Raw genomic sequence first — 13,878 nt, 5'->3', positions numbered from 1 at the left:
GAGAAAAACATTTGAAACGAGGAAAAGATATGATCGACAAAGCTTGAATTTAATCCATTGGAGAAGAAAAAGAACGAATAATGATGAAGTTAAGGCTCCGTTAGTATCTTCATGGGAAATCACCGGATAAGAACATTGAAAGACAAGAATGAAGAGACTTCGCATCAATAAAAAGGATACTTGATTAAGAAATCTGAGTCCTTGAAGAAAAGGGTGGGAGGGCGGGAAAACAAAGACAACTTGGGACGGATGAAGCAAACACCGTTGCAAAGAACTGAGAATTGATCTCGCGAATGTTGAAATGATCGGATCCACTTGAAGAGAAGCACGCCGGTTGGAAAAGAGTTGACATGACAACCTCAGAGATCAAGAAGGATTAGCACTCCCATAGAAATATGAGAACACCGTTTAGGGAAGGTATGGAAATCAACACCTGACAATGAAGCAACTCGAATACCACAACTTAAAACAAAACAAAGGATTGGCTCGCAGAATAAGCCAGAAACAAACATATGATAGATCCCATATCGTATCATGTGTGTGTTGGAAAGATATCCTACGAGATACTTGAATTCCCACTTATAAACTCCCGAAACTTTCTGGTTATGCAATCTGGTGTTGGGGATACAGGGGACACAAAATATATCACCCAAACTAACAATCCCTAGATCCAGCTGTATCCATCCGTCAACACATAACCAAGAAACCTTCGGAAATCATGTACCTCAACCTTCGAAAAGCATCCGTTATACGAGTTATGGCAATACTCCCGAACTCCCGCCCCAGTACTGGGTGACGTCGAGGTGATCTCACCAACAACTGCATAAAAGAGATTTTCGATGTCGGCGAAACTCAGGTATTCCAGAACTGCAACGTTAAATTGTGAAGACAACACCTCGGAGCCCAACTCCCCGGGACACTGCCACAACCCCTAAATGTCAGGAGGCACCAAGAACAATGTTCTCGTCACAAAACCATCGGAACGATTCTAAGATACCCGCGTGATCCTAAATTTTTTTAGTGAAATTTGAGGAGAGAAGAGTCAAAACTTCTACGTCAGGAGTCCTCACCAGAGCGACGAAGGGACTGAGGAGTAAAAAGAATCCCACTCTCCGATATATATAATCCTAAGACTCAAAACATTTTTGTTCTAGACTCAACAACGCCAGCGATTCGATCAAGCAGGGGGCTCCTAAGTCGGGGCTGGCTCTGTTTACCAACTTGTAACACCCACGATGTGGCTATATCTCCCACGTGTCGAGGCACGACTTAGAGGCATAACCGCATTGTGGTTTTGTTGCAAGAAGGGTCATCTTCACACAATCCCATGTAATGAACAAGAATGGGATAAAGAGTTGGCTTACAATTGCCACTTCAGACAATACATAAATAAATCATACATCAATCAGAGTACACACATAGGTCCGACTACAGAACCAAAAGAAAAGAAGACAACCCCAAATGCTAGGTCCCTGATCGTCCCAACTGGGCTCCACTACTGATCATCAGGAAACGAAACATAGTAACGACCAAGTTCCTCGTCGAACTCCCACTTGAGTCCGGTAGCATCACCTGCACTGGTATCGTCGGCACCTGCAACTGTTTTGGTAGAATCTGTGAGTCACGAGGACTCAGCAATCTCACACCCGCGAGATCAAGACTATTTAAGCTTAAGGGTAGGAAAGGGGTAGTGAGGTGGAGCTGCAGCAAGCACTAAGCATATATGGTGGCTAACATACGCAAATAAGAGCGAGAAGAGAAGCAATGGACCGGTCGTCAACTAGTAATGATCAAGAAGTGATCCTGAAACTACTTACGCACAACCATAACACAAGAACCGTGTTCACTTCCCGGACTCCGCCGAAAAGAGACCATCACGGCTACACACGCGGTTGATGTATTTTAAATAAGTCAAGTGTCAAGTTCTCTACAACCGGATATTAACAAATTCCCATCTGCCACACAACCGCGGGCACGGCTCTCGAAAGTTTATACCCTGCAGGGGTGTCCCAACTTAGCCCATTATAAGCTCTCACGGTCAACGAAGGATGTTCCTTCTCCCGGGAAGACCCGATCAGTCTCGGAATCCCGGTTTACAAGATATTTCGACAATGGTAAAACAAGACCAGCAAGACCACCCGCTGTGCCAACAAATCCCGATAGGACCTGCACATATCTCGTTCTCAGGGCACACCGGATGAGCCAGACGTCGGGTTGACATAGACCCTGGTTGCCCAGGGGGCGCCGGACATCGCTCGGTTTGGACCAGCACTCGAAGGAGCACTGGCCCCGGGGGGGGGGGGGTAAATAAAGATAACCCTTGAGTCTGTAGAACCCAAGGGAAAAAGGCTTAGGTAGGCAAATGGTAAAACCAAGGTTGGGCCTTGCTGAGGAGTTTTATTCAAGGCGAACTGTCAAGGGGGTCCCGTAAATCACCCAACCGCGTAAGGAACGCAAAATCAAGGAACATAACACCGGTATGACGGAAACTAGGGCGGCAAGAGTGGAACAAAACACCAGGCATAAGGCCGAGCCTTCCACCCTTTACCAAGTATATAGATGCATTAATTAAGATAAGAGATATTGTGATATCCCAACATATCCATGTTCCAACATGGAACAAACTTAATCTTCACCTGCAAGTAGCAATGCTATAAGAGGGGCTGAGCAAAAACGGTAACATAGCCAAACAACGGTTTGCTAAGAAAGGTGGGTTAGAGGCTTGACATGGCAATATGGGAGGCATGATATAGCCAGTGGTAGGTAGCGCGACATAGCAATAGAGCGAACAACTAGCAAGCAAAGATAAAGTGATTTCGAGGGTATGGTCATCTTGCCTGAAATCCCGCTAGGAAGAAGAACGAGTCCATGAAGAAGACAAACGGACGTAGTCGAACGAATCCTCACAACTCCGGAACGAAACCGAAGCTAACGAGAGAAACAACCCGGAAAGAAACAAACAACATAGGAAACACACAATCATAAACATGACATGATGCACAATCAAGTATGATGCATGTCCGGTTTAATGAGGCATGGCATGGCAAAGTGCAACAAACAATACTACAAATTAAGTGGAGCTCAATATGCAACGAGTTGCATATTGACGAAACACCACATCAATTATTTAGTTCTCTCTCTTTTATGTACCCAACAATATTAAATGTTGATTAACATGGCAAGAGGTGAGGCATAAGAAAACTACCTATCTAGGCAAGTTTAAATGAGGCCGGAACAACAAACAACAATTCCGGAAAATCCCCATATGCATATTTCGAATTTGCTACTGTTCTACCCTAAACACAATTTTAATGTTGTTAAACAGCAAAATAAAGTGCACCATGTTAAACTAGGCATTTTTCTACCCCATTTACATATATAATTTATTAAAATCCGAGCTACGGTTATTTAGTTATGAAATAAATCATTTTCGCATGGCATTTGAGCAAATTTAACCAAACAGCAATTTAAACATTTCAAACATGGATGAAAGTAGCATATTATGAAACTAGATGAAATTCTAAGCACTTTTCATACATAAAGTTTTTACATATGAGGCATTGTTAAAGAGTTAATATATGCATGATGTTTGAGGGTTTTTCTGTAAAACTGCAGTTTTCAGGAAAATGCTAAATTCGCAGAGACTGGAAAAAAACATCCACGGGCCGAATCTGCTGGGCTGAACAGAGAGGAGGGGCTGGAGGGCTGCTCACCCATGGGCTCGGCCCAGCTGGGGCAGAGGGAGGCCGGTTGAAGGGGAGGCAGAGGTGGGCGCTGGCCCTTGGTGAGGCAAGAGGAGGCCCACGCGCGGTCAACGGGAGGTGTCGAGGCAGAGGCATCGCCCTCCTCTGTCTAAACTGGTGCTGCTCGATGCAGCAAAGGAGACCGGCGGCTGGGCGACAGAGTGAACGAGATCCGGTGGAGGAGGCGACGGGCGCGCAGAGGTGGAGCGGTTGCCGGGACTTGGCGAACTGCTGCTTTTGCTACGGCAACGAGGCAGCGAGGCAAGGGACTTTGCGCTCGAGACGGACAGGAGGGCGTCGTCCTCGTAAGGAACCGTTGAAGACGATGGCGAAAGGGACTGCGGCAGGCGACGGCGCAGCTTGGGCACCGGAGGTGGGGACGGCGACGACTTGGCGAGGCGGCGCTGGCGGGACTTGGGGATGATCTCCCGGCGACGGGGTGTGATGCAGGGGAGGCAGACGAGGCACTGGCATTGCATCTCCCTCGTACAGAGAACGAGCGGTCCAGGCAGGGAAACAGGCGCCCGATGGCTTGAAGATGACGCTGCGGCGGACTTGGCGTGGCGGCTCCAGGCGATGGGAATCGGCCGGATCCGAGGCCAGGGCGACGGTGGAGCTCCGTTCTGAGGTAGCCCGCGGGCGGAGACGAGGCGGCGTCCTGGTCCAGAGAGAAAGATGTGAGAGGAGGGACTAGAAATCGGGGGAGGGGAAGGAAGGAGCGACGCGGGGCTCATCTGTTGGTTCGGTCGGCCGGCGACGAGGCGGACGAAGTGGCCGTCGGGGTCGCGGAGCTTGTGCGCGAGAAGAGGACCTCGGGGGCGAAGGCCGGAGACGGGAGGCTGGTGCCTTGGAGGCTTGTTGTGGCTCGGGCAAGGATGGTGGTTGGGTGCTGCGATTTGGACGGCGCTGAAAAACAGGGAGGGGGTCGGAGAGGATTTTGGATCGGGAGGAGATCCCGATGAAGATGGAGACCGGGTGGAGGAAAATGGCGGCGGGGAGGAATGGATGGATGGGACGGCTAGGTTCTAGGGTTAGGTAGGTTTACACTGATTATATAGTAGGTGGGTTTTTAGTTAGGGGATAATCTGGTCCATCCGATCACGATCGAACGGCTCCGGGAAAAATAGGTTAGGAAGTGCAAACAAAGGACGGGAGATATTTTTAGGGACGTTTGAAGATGATCCGTGCCCAACGGCGATGATTGTCCGGGTCGGGTTCGGGGGAGTTTCGGACGCGCGCGCGAGGGGGCTGCGAGCTGGCAAGAGAGGTTAGGTGGTCACGGTCAAGAGGGAAGCGAAAACCTGATTGGACTCGGATCGGTCAACGAAGCAAGGAGGGACGCGGCAACTACGAGCGGATGCAAGTTTTATGAAAACATGCGATGCAATGCTCATGATGACATGATGAATGCAACAAACAAAAAAGTAACACGCGGCAACAATGCAAAACATGGAAAGCGTCTGGGGCGTCGGTCTCGGGGCGTTACACTTCCGTTTCCCTTGGTCTGCACCCCAATAAAAGTTCCTGACCATCACCGTGAGATCATCATGGACAGAGTAGGGAAGTTTAAAAACTCCCATGACAAACACCGGAAGGTCTTCAGCGACTGATTTAATCAGAACCTCCCTACCCGGTTGGGCTAAGTGCCCATCTCCCCATTGCACTAGCCTCTTCATTAGCTGCATCTGTAGATTTTGAAATCTACCTTTAGACATTCTGCCATTAGGTGTTGGTAACCCCAAATACTTCTCTTCGAATGCAATGCTTGTAACAGATAAAACATCCCGTACATCCTCTTGGTCATTCATCGGGCAAGCTTCACCAAACATAATAGAGCACTTGTTGTAGTTTAGTAGTTGGCCTGTAGCACTTGCATACAGGTCTAGACAGGATTTAACTTGTTCAACTTGTGCACGAGACGCCTCAAAAAATAGGAGTGTGTCATCAGCAAACATGAGGTGTGATATGCCAGGAGCATGCCTACAAATCTTTATTGGAGTAATCAAGCCCACTTCAACACGCTGTCTCGGAATTGCAGACAGACCGTCAGCCACGAATAAAAACAAGAAAGGGGAGAGCGGATCACCTTGCCGAAGACCACATGACGGTGCAAATGAATCCAAGAGGGTTCCATTGAATCTCACAGAATATCTCACCGATGTGACACAAGTCATAATCCAGTCAATCCATTGGTGAGCAAAACCCAACTTTTCCATCACTTGCCTCAAGAAGTTCCAGTCAACCCGATCATATGCTTTTGATAGGTCAAGTTTATAAGCACAAAAACTCTTAGTTGGATCCTTTTCTTGCTTGATATGGTGGATGCATTCAAAGGCAATCAAAGCTTCGTCTGTTATCATCCTTCCAGAGATGATGGCACTTTGTTCAGGGGAGATAATTTCATCCAGAAGGGGCCTCAGTCTGTTAACAAGGCATTTAGAAACCACCTTATAAATCACGTTACAAAGACTAATAGGTCTGAATTCAGAAAGTCTTGTAGGGGTAGCAACTTTTGGGATTAACACGATAGAAGTCTCGTTAACCCCTTCTGGCATGATTCCCGTTTTAAAGAATTCCTTAACAGCCCTGATAATACTTTCCTTCAAAACCTCCCAGTTCCGCTGAAAAAATCTCGCTGGAAACCCATCTGGCCCAGGCGCCTTTAAGGGCCCAATCTGGAATAAAGCATCAGAGATCTCCTGGTCAGTGAATTTAGCACAGAGCTTATCATTATTGTTGTTGGTTATCACCGCATTAACCAGATCCACAACCCCCGAAGCCTCTAGGGACGGAGCTGCTGTGAATATTTCCTTGAAATATGATGTAGCCATATTACTCATAGTATCAGTATCTGTATAGACATTGCCATCGGCATCATGCAACTCTTTAATTCTGTTTTTCCGTGCACGCCATACAGACTTACTCTGAAAAAACTTTGTGTTCCTATCTCCCTCTTTCAGCCACATGATACACGAGCGTTGCAACCATAGCATCTCCTCTTTGTACAGAAGCTCATTTAGTTTGTCAGACACCTTCCTTATTTCCTGTCTATCAGCATTCATTCGCATTAGTTCCTCAAGCTGGCTGCGTGATTTATTGATTTCCCTTGTAACGTTCCCAAACCTTCTGTTACTCCATGACCGGAGTGATGTCATGGTTGATTGCAAGGCAGCACTAACCTGTCCCAGGTTCTCCATTGCACCGAAGGCCGACCACGCCTTGTTTACAAGATCTGGCAATTCTGCGTCCCGTTCCCAAAAGATTTCATATCGCCGTGCTTTGGCTCTAGGCCTCTCCTGCTCTGCATCAAACTTCTGCAGCAATGGGATATGGTCTGAACAAGGGGATGCAAGGTGTTGCACAGAAGAGTATGCGAACATGTTCCTCCACTCATTTGTTGCCACCGCAAGATCCAGCCGCACGCGTACATTTGCCGATCCCGAACGCATATCGTCGTATGTATAGGGTATGCCAGAAAACCCCAAATCGACTAACTCACATGTCATCAGTACATCCCGAAAAGCGGCCATCTGAGCTTCTGGCCTAGGCGTCAAGGACATATGTTCAAAGCTCCACAGCGCCTCATTGAAGTCTCCGATTACTACCCAAGGCAGGTCCAAAGCTTGCTTCAACGATTGTAGTTTAGTCCACATCAAGTGCCTATTTTCAACCCTTGGTTCACCATAAACTGAAGTTAATCTCCATTGCTCCCCGCCGGGAGAGCTAACAGAAATGTCAATGAACCTGTCATCTGTTCCTAGAACTGTTACTTGGTAAGATTCGTGCCAAAACAATGCTATGCCACCGCTTAAACCATTACTGTCCACACCCACAAAACCGTGAAGGCCGAGACGCCCTCTAATTATTTTCATCTTACTAGCTTTTTGTCGAGTTTCGCACAAAAACACAAACATGGGGGAATGCGACTGCACCAATGTCGCAATATCACGAACTGTCCGGGGATTCCCCCCACCCCGGCAATTCCAACTTAGTAGATTCATTGGGACGGGCGGTCCTCCGTCGAGGAGGCCGCCGCTGTTTTAGTTGAGGTACTGTCAATGGCCGCACCATCATCTGCCTTATATTTCTTCCGGTTTGCATTCTTTTGAGGGGTTCCACCATTAGAGCTGCTAGGTGGATCAGGCCCCTCGAATGTACCCACCCTGTCTGCTGTGATCCCCAGCGGGACAAGGGCTCCCACAGTCCTGTTCCCCAGTTCTTCACCGGTAATGGTGTTCGAAGTGCCCGAATCATCTTCCCCCCTTTCACCCAAAATGATAGGATCATTTATCTGTCCAAGTTGTGTCACACCATCAGCATTGGCCAGCTGAACCCCGGGGTCATACAAGGCGTTTGTAGCATTGAAGCGCCAGCTCTTTTGCATGAATTGATCCCGTCCAGTGGGGTCTACAGTTGTAGTAAAGTTCATGTGCTCATTACCGCGACCTCGGCCATGGGATATGTTTGCTCCCCGTCCCCTGCCATAGTCGTTCACGTCACCCTCCTCACCAAAGACACCTGCATCCCGTTCCGAGCTGCGACCATAGCCTCTGCCCGGGTTCCGGTTAGCATTGGTGCCCCTTCTAGTAGCAAGTATAAATGGACCCCACTCCATATCTTTATCATCATGTTCGCCGGATCCACATTCTTCATGCCAGTGCCCTAGCAGGCCACACATGTAACAGAAAAAAGGGAGTTTCTCAAACTTGACTTGGTAATATTCAGTTTCTCCTCCCTTTGTAAATCCAACAAACCTTGTCAGTTTTTTTGTGACGTCGAGTTTAACTCTAACCCGTACGAACTCACCAATAAATCCATTCGGCAGAACAATCTGTAGCTCAACCACTTCACCTATGCGCTGCGCCATGTTCTTCACGAACTGCTCCCTCTTAAGCACCATATCCGGGAGTCGATGGATCTGACACCACGTCTCAATTTTATCCAACTTTACTGATTCCGGGTTCTTGAACCCATCATACTCATCAATGATCAGTGCCATGCCCTTGAAATCCCAAGGACCCTCATGGAGCGCCTTATTCCAGTCTGCTAGACAATTGAACTGCACCGAAAACAGGTTTGGGTTAATTCTTCTCCAAACCACCTCCTTGGCAGGGTTCCAAGCCGCTTTCATGTCGGCGATCAACACCCCTGCCCAAAGGACTTGTCCAGATGCGTAGCCTCCAGATGCAAGCGCTCCAGCAAAACGCCAGATGAGCGGGCCGTGGCGCCGAGCCAGGTCGCGCATGGCGTGGTGCGGCGGGACCGACGAGCCGGCGAGGTGGTGCAGGTGGCCGATCACCGGCAGCGCCCATGGCCCCGGCGGAAACCGTTGTCGGCCGGCAGACCTCCTACGGCTACGGAACACACCCGCCAAGTAGAGCGCAGGTACCACGACCAGAAAGAGAGGCAGGAGGAGCGAGTAGTATGCTGGGCTCTCAGCAGCCATGGCCAGTAGCTTTGAGCTCGATGGGCTTCAAGCGTACGTCGTGCGCTGATGTTGTTTCATGAGGAGGTTTGGATATTTATAGTGGCCATGCGTAGAGTCTTATCTTTCTGGTCATCTGATCATCTTGGCTGCACCGGAGCGATTTGTTTGCATTCCGTGGCACCACCCATGCCCGGATTAAACTTGGCAATGCGATCTCTACTAGACAAGTCAAAATCGCCTGCCGTCACCTGCTACGACATCAGCCCCGACAACTTGAAGTGACACGTCACAACTAGTACCAGATACCCTCTCCTTCTAATTATCTTATATGCATATATGCATGGTTTTTCATAATCAAAAACTGTTATACCATTAGACTGTTTACTAAATTGATTCACTAGCTAGCTGCGAACGGACGAGCCAACTCGATGGAGGCCTCCAAATCTCTTTTATTGTGAACGAACGAACCAACTCGACGGACCGCATGCACGCTGCACGCACTCGTCGTCCAACCATCTCTCGTACGCACAACTCACCCAATTATTAATTATTTCTTCCTTTTCTTCATCCGCGCAAAATAGCAAAATCTTTGCATCCAAGACCCTACCATTTCATAGCAACCCCCTGAAGTTTCCGTTTCCTTACAAACAAGGCCAAAATTTCGACAAGTTGTAGGAACCCCCGCCGGAAAATTTCGGCAGCACGCGTCGCCAACATGCATGCACAGCGGCGCCGCAAACCAAATCGCTCCATGGCCATCTCTTCTATATACTCTGCCCGTCTCACATGGAATTAAGGAGCATCAAGTCGGGAGAAATCTCGCCGCAATCTCACATGGCAAATACGTTCCCAAAAAAAAATCCTCACATGGCAAATTCATTCAACGACCATACTAAAACATCACATTCTGTTGTTCTCATGAAACATGCTCTCCTGTTCTAATAGACAGAACTACTACTACACAACAGCTGATAATAGATCAAGTGGGAACATTGCATGCATCAATACAAGGTAATAAAAAGGGGCCCAAAAGATGTGTATGTATGTTTTCTTATATAAGAAGACAGTAATATATTCTCATGGACTGTTGGCTCAGTTTTACATAATGTTGGAAAATTCACTAGTAGGAGTACCTTTGCTACATCTTCTGCCTTAGAAACAAAGCATGCTGCTAGCGACACTAGTAGAAGCTACTTGTGCATTATTGTAGACTTAGCTTGAATCGAACAAACAAAAGTGCTGCTGACGCACATATAATTAGCATCCTAAATGACAACCTAAATCCTACGGCCTAATCTGCATCATCAATGATACAGAAAAATAGTTAGATGCACTGGAGGTCCTAAAAGTTTCGTCAGAGTGTCACTCTAGTCCTAATTCTTCCAAAATGCATATTTAGGTCCTAATTCTTTAGTACATGGTTCATCCAAGGTCCTTTTTTCACGAGCACTTGCTGAACTGCCCGCGTGGCGCGCTGACCCATGCCACGTCGACTGAGGGCCCAACCGTCAGGCAAGAAAAATACACTGGAGGTCCTAAAAGTTTATGGGAGTGTCACTATAGTCCTACTTCTTTCAAAATGCATGTTTTGGTCCTAATTCTTAGTAAGTAGTTCAGCCAGGTCCTTTTTTGCACGATCGTTCGCTGACCTGCTTGCATGACACGTTGACCCATGCCACATCAACTAGAGGCCGCTGCGGTTGCTCTTTTTTTACAGAAAGCCCCTCGTAAACCCCCCTCCTGACATTCCCCTTCCTTCCCTACCGAATCTCTCTCTCTCTCTCTCTCTCTCTCATGCCCACACCGTCGCCATGGCTGGGGCAGCAAACTCCTGGGCAGGGAAGCGGGTGACGGAGAGGAGCATTGCAGCATCGTCTGTGGCACTGCTTCCTCCACAAGCTCCTACCGCCTAACCTCAAATCAGGGAGGGTGGTTTCAGAAACTTAATGAAACAGTGCAAATCAAACTAAATCAATGCCTACATGTAGTGATTATGGTAGAATTAGGACTAAGGTGCATTTTGGAAGAATTAGGACTAAAGTGACACCCCGATGAAACTTTCAGGACCTCTAGTGTATTTAACTCACAGAAAAATTATGACTCTAAAAAAAACTCAAAAAAAGAAATGTAGAATGAACAGTCAGCACTGACTAGCACAGATACATACTGATCTCGTAAATGACAACCTAAACAAAATGTAAGATAATATAACAGATGATAGTTCTTTGTACTTTAAGAACATCTCAAACAGGTTTGCTTAACCCTCCCAAAAAGAAGATCTGCATACACTTCTGCTTGTTGGAAATTTTTATGAGGACATCAACAGGAAAGTTGTGTCTCTTGCAGAAGCAGCCTCTGTATTATAGTCTGTGCTGTAGGGGTAACGTAGCAGAAAACAAAAAAATTCCGACTTACGCACCAGCCCAGGACCACTATGGAGACTGCATACAAGGTTTGATCTTTTTTGTTACCGACACGTAGCGCAGCGGGAAGTAGAGTCGATGACGATCGGCGGTGCAGATCCCCGCAGCTAGGATTTTACAACCTCCCAACCGCGAGGATGTATACCCACATCTGCCTCTCGGACAACCCTCCGGGAGGTGGTCGAACAGTCCCCCGGACGGTGTCGCGGACAGCCCTTCGGGAGGACCTTCGAAACTCGGACGGTCACTCAGACAGCCCTTCGGGAGGACCTTTGAAACTCGGACGGCCACATGGATAGCCCTTCGGGAGGCACTCTCGAACTAAGACCGAAATTACAATCTCTCTACAGAGTTGCACACATACGGTGTCATCTATCCGGCAGGGCTTCGCCGTCCAGAACTAGTTCCTGCCGAAACCCAGACAGCCTTTCGGCTCTACGAAACTATTTCGTGGGGAGGGAGGGAGAAGCCAGATCATTGCAATGGCACTTGTATGTGAGAAAGAGTGAGTGTGGAGAGTGCCTCTCCACCTCTATTTATAGGAAAACCCAAGGGGTAGGGGACACATGAAAAACCCAAAAATGCCCACACTTTATGTCACACATAAAGGGCATAAAGGGCATAAAGGGATGACAAGTGGAGCCCCATGGACGAGCTGCACCCTCCAACGTCCCACCTTCATGGGGCCCCCCAAAGGGGGTTCCTTGATCCCCAAGTCCTTCTAGAAGCCTTTTGGGAAAAGCCTCAAAAGGTGGCTTTCCATAAATATCCCAAACAGCACTTTCACTATTCACGACGACATTTTTCAGCGTCCGTTCGAACTGAAAAATATTTATGTGGGCTTAGAACATTTACAGTACCCACTCAAATAATTTTCAACGCGTTCCGAAACAATCCGGATTAGTGACTTTCATCTGCGAAAAGCCTCTGAAGTGGTTCCGGCAGCTCCGGAGCAATTCCAGCTTTTATCCCGGAAAATTCCAGAAAGTTTCCAGAATGACTCTGGCACCCTCCAAGAATTATCAGGCATGTGCCGGAACCAATTTGACTTAATAGTATATCCCGAAACAACTTTTCGGTTTCACCGAAACTCATCCGATGACCTCTCTCTGCGAAACTTTTCCGCTGTCCGAAACTTTTCGGTGTCCGAAACGTTTCGGTGATTTTCTCTCAGACTCCCTGTCTAGTATTCAACAGATAGACGACCCTTATGTTGGAAATATGCCCTAGAGGCAATAATAAATGGTTATTATTATATTTCTTTGTTCATGATAATTGTCTATTGTTCATGCTATAATTGTGTTATCCGGAAATCGTAATACATGTGTGAATACATAGACCACAACGTGTCCCTAGTAAGCCTCTAGTTGACTAGCTCGTTGATCAACAGATAGTCATGGTTTCCTGACTATGGACATTGGATGTCATTGATAACGGGATCACATCATTAGGAGAATGATGTGATGGACAAGACCCAATCCTAAGCATAGCATAAAAGATCGTGTAGTTCGTTTGCTAGAGCTTTTCCAATGTCAAGTATCTTTTCCTTAGACCATGAGATCGTGTAACTCCCGGATACCGTAGGAGTGCTTTGGGTGTACCAAACGTAACAACGTAACTGGGTGACTATAAAGGTACACTACGGGTATCTCTGAAAGTGTCTGTTGGGTTGACACGGATCGAGACTGGGATTTGTCACTCCGTATGACGGAGAGGTATCTCTGGGCCCACTCGGTAATGCATCATCATAATGAGCTCAATGTGACCAAGGAGTTAGCCACGGGATCATGCATTATGGTACGAGTAAAGTGACTTGCCAGTAACGAGATTGAACAAGGTATTGGGATACCGGCGATCGAATCTCGGGCAAGTAAAGTACCGATTGACAAAGGGAATTGTATACGGGATTGATTGAATCCTCGACATCGTGGTTCATCCGATGAGATCATCGTGGAACATGTAGGAGCCAACATGGGTATCGAGATCCCGCTGTTGGTTATTGACCGGAGAGGCATCTCGGTCATGTCTGCATGTCTCCCGAACCCGTAGGGTCTACACACTTAAGGTTCGGTGATGCTAGGGTTGTAGAGATATTAGTATGCAGAAACCCAAAAGTTGTTCAGAGTCCCGGATGAGATCCCGAACGTCACGAGGAGTTCCGGAATGGTCCGTAGGTGAAGAATTATATATGGGAAGTCCAGTTTCGGCCACCGGGAAAGTTTCAGGGTTATCGGTATTGTACCGGGACCACCGGAAGGGTCCCGGGGGTCCACCGGAAGGGTCC

Source organism: Aegilops tauschii, chromosome 3, assembly GCF_002575655.3.
Source record: "Aegilops tauschii subsp. strangulata cultivar AL8/78 chromosome 3, Aet v6.0, whole genome shotgun sequence".
In the NCBI taxonomy this organism is placed as follows: Eukaryota; Viridiplantae; Streptophyta; class Magnoliopsida; order Poales; family Poaceae; genus Aegilops; species Aegilops tauschii.
The sequence above is the reverse complement of the archived record's forward strand: the minus strand, read 5'-3'. Positions refer to the sequence as shown.